Source organism: Caretta caretta, chromosome 2, assembly GCF_965140235.1.
Source record: "Caretta caretta isolate rCarCar2 chromosome 2, rCarCar1.hap1, whole genome shotgun sequence".
In the NCBI taxonomy this organism is placed as follows: Eukaryota; Metazoa; Chordata; order Testudines; family Cheloniidae; genus Caretta; species Caretta caretta.
In genome coordinates this window covers 211,791,947-211,799,821 of record NC_134207.1, presented here as the reverse complement: position 1 = coordinate 211,799,821, position 7,875 = coordinate 211,791,947, and the positions used below count along the sequence as shown (strand labels likewise).

The 7,875-nt window shown below is 48.2% G+C and overlaps 1 protein-coding gene across 5 annotated transcripts in view; it reads left to right on the top strand.

Moving 5' to 3' along the window:
• The first annotated feature begins 7,170 nt into the window (after positions 1–7,170).
• LOC125631513 (ATP-dependent translocase ABCB1-like) overlaps positions 7,171–7,875 on the top strand; it is a 61,521-nt gene continuing 60,816 nt past the window's right edge. For all 5 annotated transcript variants that reach the window (XR_012667222.1, XM_075125802.1, XM_075125800.1 and 2 more), the window contains exon 1: positions 7,171–7,223. The gene's annotated coding sequence lies outside the window, so the exon portion shown is untranslated. The remainder of the gene's footprint in view (positions 7,224–7,875) is intronic.

Below are 7,875 nucleotides of genomic sequence, written 5' to 3'. Positions count from 1 at the left end.
TGAATAAAGACTGGGAGTGGATGAGTCATGACACTAACTAAAAACTATTTCCCCATGCTAATTTCCCCCCTACTGTTACTCACACCTTCTTGTCAACTGTTTGAAATGGGCCATCCTGATTACCACTACAAAAAAGGGTTTTTTTCTCCTGCTGATAACAGCCCACCTTAATTGATTGGTCTTGTTAGAGCTGGTATGGCAATCCCCATTTTTTCATGTTTTCTGTGTGTATATATATATATATATATATATATATATCTTCCTACTGTATTTTCCACTACATGCATCTGATGAAGTGGGCTTTAGCCCATGAAAGCTTATGCTCAAATAAATCTGTTAGTCTCTAAGGTGCCACAAGTACTCCTCATTCTTTCTGCTGATACAGGCTAACACGGCTACCACTCTGAAACCTAATTTCCTTTGTTTTCTTTCTCAGCTCTTCCCTGGAGGTGGGGTGAAAGTGCTTGAGGGTAGGCCACAGGGAGGAATTCCCAAGTGCTCCTTCCTGGGTTCAAAGAGGTTTTTTTTTTGCATTTGGGTGTTGGCAGCATTTACCACGCCAAGGTCAGAGAAAAGCTGTAACCTTGGGAGTTTAATACAAGCCTAGAGTGGCAAGTTTTAATTTTTAAAATTTTTAATTTTTAAAATCCTTGCGGGCCCCACTTCTGCACTCAGAGTGACAGAGTTGGGAATCAGCCTTGACACCCTGTGTGAATTTCATAGGTTGTCTTTAGAGGAAATATAAAACATTATTATCGCCTCAGTATATGGTACACCCACCTATTGCTCAATTCAGGCATGCTGTACATTCAGGTAAAGACCTTACTTTCTCAGGACACACAGGGTGTTTCCTCTTCTCCCCTTGTAAAGTAACAGATAAACTACATTGACCTAAAAAAGCCAGAAGACTACATCCTGCTCCTTTTGAGGAAGAGGTGATCTGAGACCTCTGCAGATTCTTTGCACTTAATTAAATTTCCCCTAGGGCCTAGAGCAGACGTGTAAACTTTTCAGGAGGTAATTAGAATGTCATTTCTTTGTTTTTCTTCCTTATACAGATGTGAACTAAAGCGGATGTGAACTAGGAACTCCTGAAAGTCTCTGAATTATCCAAATACCTGTAAGTGATCAAGGTGCAGAAGGAATTAATGGGTGAGATCCTCATGTGTACAGAGCCTGTGTGAACTGGTTTAACACAGGTGACTGAGGAAGGGGTTGTGCTAAGAGGGGCAGAATCTTATACCGTGACTGGGGCATCAACCCAGAGCTGTTTCCAGGCTGAAATTTAGGCCCAGCAGTATGCCATGGACACCCACCATTGCTGCTTAGACAGCACAACCCGGAGGAGTTGGGAAACAGTTTTTTAAAGTAAACTAACGTCAGGCAGCATTGCCTTAGCTACAGTATCCATCTTGAATCTAAATTGCCAGAAAATTAATAAAGTATATATAAAAAATTATCAGTGAAAAATCAGTCATGTATCCAGGTCTACATACGTATCATTATGTATTGATCAACATTTTTAATGAAAAGCTTGTGATGACAAGCTGTTTAGGAGGGATCATCTTTAATGATATCTGTGTACAGTATTTAGCACAACGAGGCTATGTTCTCTGGCTGAGGCCCTGAGGTGCTACCTCCAAACTATAAATGTCATAATAAATGTTGTGTTTTATGTTTCACAATAATGCCCTAGAACTAGGGAAGGTGCATGTGATAGTGGGGAACGCTGGGATTGTGGAGGTGATCTAGGAAACTTCAGAGTGCTGTGCCATCAGTTTCCTCCTCAGCTCCTGATTTTTAACCAATATTGGAGCAGAAGGATTTTTTGTTGGTTGTGGTGGTGGAGTACTAACTATGTCTCTATTTAAAATGTAGTAGCTTATTCTATCAACTAGAATTGGTACAATGGGCTAAATTCTGCCCTCAGTTACACAACTCTAACCTCGCATGGGTTGCATGGTTGTAACTGAAGGTAGGATTTAGCCACCAAACTCTTAACTCTGTAACAGTTGTCCAACACCAACCAGGTCTGGGTACTGCTGTGAGAGGCACCCAAGAAAGGAATTCTATCTTCCTGGTATTTGCCTACTATCTCAGGGGTGGGTGTGTTAAGCCGAAAACGGTATCTATTATTTTACCATTGCCATATGCAGATATATCATTTTGAGAGTTGCCACACATTGTTGTATTTTCAGCTTAATCACTTCAGGAAAACAAGGTGTAACTTGTTTTTTATTAATGTTATAGTGGGTATATTCCAGTTGTAACCAATATTCCCTTTAAGCAGATACCACCCTCCAGTCTCGCCAGTTAGGGCTGATGCTCAGTTAACTCAGCTTGACTGATGCAGCACTCAAGTGATTAGGCCCTTCCCATTAGCAGCTGCCTCTCGGAAGGGCAATCAAATACAGTGACATTCTGGAACAGCCTCACAATAGGAATTGCTGGGACAAGCAACTTAATTTTCAAAGCGAGCTGGACAAATTTATGAGTGGGATTGTATGATGTGGTTGGTTAGGGGATCTGGCTTCCCAGCCCTGAGCTTCCCTTCTGGTTCATGTTTTATGTTCCTAAAATATCAGGCTTAAGGGTATCAGCTGGTCACCCGCAGGCATTCCCCCCCCCCCCATTTTATTCTGGTGTTTATCTCCTTCCTCTAAAGCATCAGAGATGGCCATGGCTGGAGATGGGGCACTGGATGAGGTGGGCTGCTGATCTCAGGTGTTACTGAGAATTTTCTTATCTGTTTAGCCAGCTGGCTCTTGCTCACATGCTCAGGGTCTAACTGACCATCGTATGTGGAGCTAGGAAGGCATCTTCCCCAGGTCAGATTGGCAGTGAGCTGGGGGCGGGAGGTAGTTGCCTTCCTCTGCAGCATGTGGTACAGTTCTTGTGTTAGAATCACCAGGGTATATCTTATTAACTCAACTCCTTGCCATGCCTGGTGCACCTCCATGCCTCCTACTTTCTGCCTGTGACAGTTTAATCTCCTGAGGGATTTAATACTTTGGTCTAATTTCAGTTGGGGTTTAATGCCTGGGTTTTGGTGGCCTGTGATACACAGCAGGTCAGACTAGATGATCTGGTTGTCGCTTCTGGCCTCAAAGTCTGACATTTTGGACCTGAAGATTGTCTATTTCTAACAAAGATGATTTTTAAAATTAATTGAGTGGTTTCAGAAAATAGAACACCTAAAAAGGGAAACGGCATTCTTCCTTCCAAAGTGCACGCTTTCCTTAAATCATAAACAAAACAGTCTACAGCAGGGGCGGGCAAACTTTTTGGCCTGAGGGCCTCATCGGGTTTCGGAAATTGTATGGAGGGCCAGTTGGGGGGGCTGTGCCTCCACAAACAGCCAGGCATAGCCCGGCCCCTGCCCCCTATCCGACCCCCCCACCCCTGCTTCTCACCTCCTGATGACCCCCACAGGACTCCTGCCCCATCCAACCCACCCTGTTCCCTGATGGCCCCCCTGGGACCCCTGCCCCATCCACCCCCCCACACTCCCTGTCCCCTGACCGCCCCTGGAACCCTCACCCTGACTGCCCCCCACTGCCCCATCCAACCACTCTTTTCCTTCTTGACTGCCCCCCAGGACCCCTGCCCAATCCAACCACCCCTTCTTCCTGACTGTCCCCAAAACCCCTGCCCCCTGACTGCCCCCCGCCGCCCCATCCAACCCCCACTCCTTCCTGACTGACCCCCCGGGACTCCTGCCCTCATTCAACCCCCCTGTTCACCGCCCTCTGATCACCCCGACTCCTATTCACCCCCCTGCCCATCACCACCACCCCAAACTCCCCTGCCCTCTATCCAACCCCCCCACTTCCTGACCCCTGACCGTGCTGCCTGGAGCACCAGTGGCTGGTGGCGCTACAGCTGCACTGCCCGGCTGGAGCCAGCCACGCCACCGTGCAGGACAGAGCACCGGGTCAGGCCGGGCTCTGCAGCTGCGCTGCCCCAGGAGCTCGCAGCCCCGCCGCCCAGAGCATTGCGCCAGTGGCACAGTGAGCTGAAGCTGTGTGGGAGGGGGACTAGCGGGGGTGGGGGGCTAGCCTCCCAGGCCAGGAGCTCAGGGGCCAGGCAGGAGGGTCCCGCGGGCCAGATGTGACCCGCAGGCCGTAGTTTGCCCACCTCTGTCTACAGTATTCTACAGTAATGGCCCAAAATACTGCAGAGACACTACTGTAAACTATAGTGTTGTGGATCACGACAGTTAAATACTGAAGCTTTATTTAGAAGCTTATGTCCGTTCTAGTTGCCATCGCATTTATTTCAGTCCACTATCAGTTCTGTTCAACTTTTAAATAATTATGGTAATCTTTTACTTATAAAGGAGGTTTAAAAAAATAATGCAATTTGCTGTGACTTTCCCTGGTCTTCTACCAAGTGATAAGTGGGACCCTTATTTCTCACCAGGTTACTGCAGGAATTATTTGCCAACTCTTCCCTTTCTCCTCCTCTCACTTTCCCTTTGCTTCCCTGGTTTTTACTTTTTAAATTTGCTTATTAACATTACAGCTGGTCAAAATTTTTTAGATAGAACATTTTTCTGTCATAAAATGCCATTTCATCAAAATCTAAACTTTCTGTGGGACTGTGTCAATCCTGACAAAATTTTGTTTTGAGGCGGGAAAGCATTTTGATAACGCTGAACAACGTGTATTTACAATGCCTAGCACAATGTGGCTTCAGTCTTGGCTGGGGCTTCTACACACAAAAACAGCAGACTAATTGGGGACTGAAGAGTTCATAACATTGAAAAGTTCATAAAATTGAATATCTCACAATGACAGTAGGTACAGTGTGCGTTGCATTCCTTTCTTCTTGTCCTTCAAACCACAACACACAATATTTTCCAACACACTGAGGCCTCAAAATGTGAAGGGATGTCAACTTGTTCTTCATCAAATCACATGCATGCTGTGATTTTCTACTTCCTCCCCCCAATCATGGGGAAGGGCGGGAAATGATTCCTGTAACTGGCTGTTCATCAGATTGGTGGTCATAAAATCAAGGTTCTACTGTAATAGTAAAACGGCCTGATTTTCTGATGTGCCAAGCACTCAGCAACTCCTCGAGATTTCAAATAAGAGTTGTGGGTGCTGTGACAGGGTTGGACCAGATGGCTACCGGACAGTTATCAAAAACAGATATATTAGCCCCAGGTTAAGTAGGTCCCTTTTCCCTGGGTAACGTAACAGGGAAGGTTCCAGAACAATCAGGAACTTTCTGGAAACAATTAAGGCAGACAGGCTGATTACAACACCTGCAGCCAATCAAGAAGCTGCTAGAATCAATTAAGGCAAGCTAATCAGGGCACCTGGGTTTTAAAAAGGACCTCACTTCAGGTTGTGGTATGTGCGAGGAGCTGGGAGCAAGAAGCTGAGAGTGAGAAGGTGTACTACTGGAAGACTGAGAAGTACATGCGTTATCAGACATCAGGAGGAAGGTTTTATGGTGAGGATAAAAAAGGTGTTGGGAGGAGGCCATGGGGAAGTAGCCCAGGGAGTTGTAGCTGTCATGCAGTTGTTACAGGAGCCGCTGTAAACAGCTGCAATCCACAGGGCCCTGAGCTGGAACCCAGAGTAGAGGGCGGGCCCGGGTTCCCCCCAACTCCCTACTTGATACCAGAGGAGTTGAACTGGACTGTGGGTTCCACCAGAGGGGAAGGTCTCTGGCCTGTTCCCCGATCCACTAGGTGAATCGGCAGAGACTGTGGGGATTGTTCTTCTTTCTTTCCCCATGCTGGCCAGTGATGAGGCTAACTGAGTGAACGGCAGATTTGAGCCACGAAAGTGGCCAAACTGAGGGCTGCTGTGAACCTCTGAGGCGAGAAAATCCGCCAATAAGCGCAGAACCCACCAAGGCGGAGGAGGAACTCTGTCACAGTGCTTAGCATCTTCAGACTTCTGGTCAAGACTTACCTATTTAATTCTGCTTATATTCTTATATGGCATTCATTGCTATAGTATCTGAGTTCAACCATGACCACAACTAAATCTATGGCCAGGTCTACTCTTGAAGTCTTTGCCAGTAAAGCTATACCAGTATACTACACTGGCAAAACGCTCCTAGTCTGGATGCAGGAGTTGTTCCTGTGCCTACTGAAATGGCAAAAATCCCACCGACTCCACTGGGATTAACACAGCTGGGGACAATCATGTATTTGTGCTTCTCACCTTTCCCCCCCCCCCTGCTAAGATCTACAGCCACAGACTTCTGAGCTATGAAAGCCAAGGAGTTTAGAAACTCTTAGGAAGAGTCAGTCCCTGTCCCAGTTTGTTTTATACAATGCCTAACCTAATGGGGACTGAAGCTGAGTCCTGTAATAAACTTTACAACAAAAAAATAATGTAATGAGAGCGTGGGGCCTGAGAAATAAAGAGATTTCCGGTGTAGGGTTTTGAGCAATATCTAAGTCCAGCTGTAAAGTAAAAGGTGGTGTGGTGAAGAAAGCGAGGGGAAATGTTACCTTTTCTTTCAAAGGATATTATAAATTTTTACCCTGAACGTGGGGGGGGCGGGGGGGGTGAAGAGAAATCATCAAACCGGGCCCATTTCTGAACTCTTTAATCAGGCAAAACTACCCCTGGTTTCGCTGACTTTCCAAAAACCCTAGGCACTCAGATTCCAGCATGCTGAGGATGATATCAGCACCCAGATGGTTGGGAAGATAATTATGGGATTTTGTTTTTGCACAGTGGAAAGGAATGGGGGAGCCCCAGGGCATGTGAAGTCTGCTTAAAAGTTTTACCATAGTAACTGATAGAGGTCCCTACAAGTATGAGCTTTGGGGTGCTTTTCTGAATCAACTCTCTGAACTTTTTAGAAGACGTTTAAAATCGTTTAAGCGGGAAAGAACCACAATTGGAAGTTTAATCCTTCTACCCATTTCTGGTCCACCCAACGGCATGTCATCACCAGAAATGGTTTTCTTGTTTTTGGGCAGGGGGTAACTGTGGGAAGGGGGTCACTGACAGGAGACGTGGAAAGGGGCCCGAGCGCATTACCTTGAAACCTGATCCTGCGGGAAACAAGCGAGCTGGAAACCGGGCGGCAGGAAGCAGCCTGCTGTTTTGGGGCAGGGTAAAGCGGGCACTGAGGTTTAGGGAGAGCAGCGTCTGGGACACACCCACCCCGGGTAGTCTGCCTTGGCTCGCGCGCGAAGGAAGGTGTGGGCACTCGGCGGACACCCCTGGTCTGGGAGCAGCGGGCAGGTGAGGCGGGCTGCGGGAGGGAGACTCGGAACCGCTAGGACGGGGAGAGTCTCCTGCCGAGGAATCTCTCCCGTTCCCCGAGAGAGGCTTTACCCGGCTGCCTCCACAGTCACCCCCCCGGGCCAGAGCGATGGGGACGCTCCAGCCACTCCGCCGCCAGCAGCGCGTCTGAGCAACCCCCTCGCCCGCCTCAGGGGCGCTCCCCGGGCCGCCGCACGCGCCTCCGGGGCGGGCCGTTAACTGGGGGCTGCTCGCTCCATGGCCAATGGCAGCGCGGAGTGACACGCGCACCAAGGGCGCGCGGGCAGTGGAAGCGAAGGGGTCGTGGCGCTGCGGCAGGGCGAGTGGCTGGTGCCGTGGTCACTCTGAAGCGGGGGGACGCCACGGGTGACCGTGTTGCTGCTGCTCTGACGCTGCGGTATCTCCCAGGGGGCAACACCTCTCTCCAGGAGGCACTGAAGCTGAGAGATCCTCAACTATAGGGTCACTAGTTCTACCTTAGGTTGCACTGAAGCTGAGGGATCCTCTGTGGATCCCCTTAAAAAACAGGTGCTACTTCTGGATGCCACTGCCCTGGAGGATCCTTCTGGTTTTTTTTATTTGTCTGTTAGTGGCTGCATGTAAATGTCATTAGGAACCAGGCTGTCTCTAG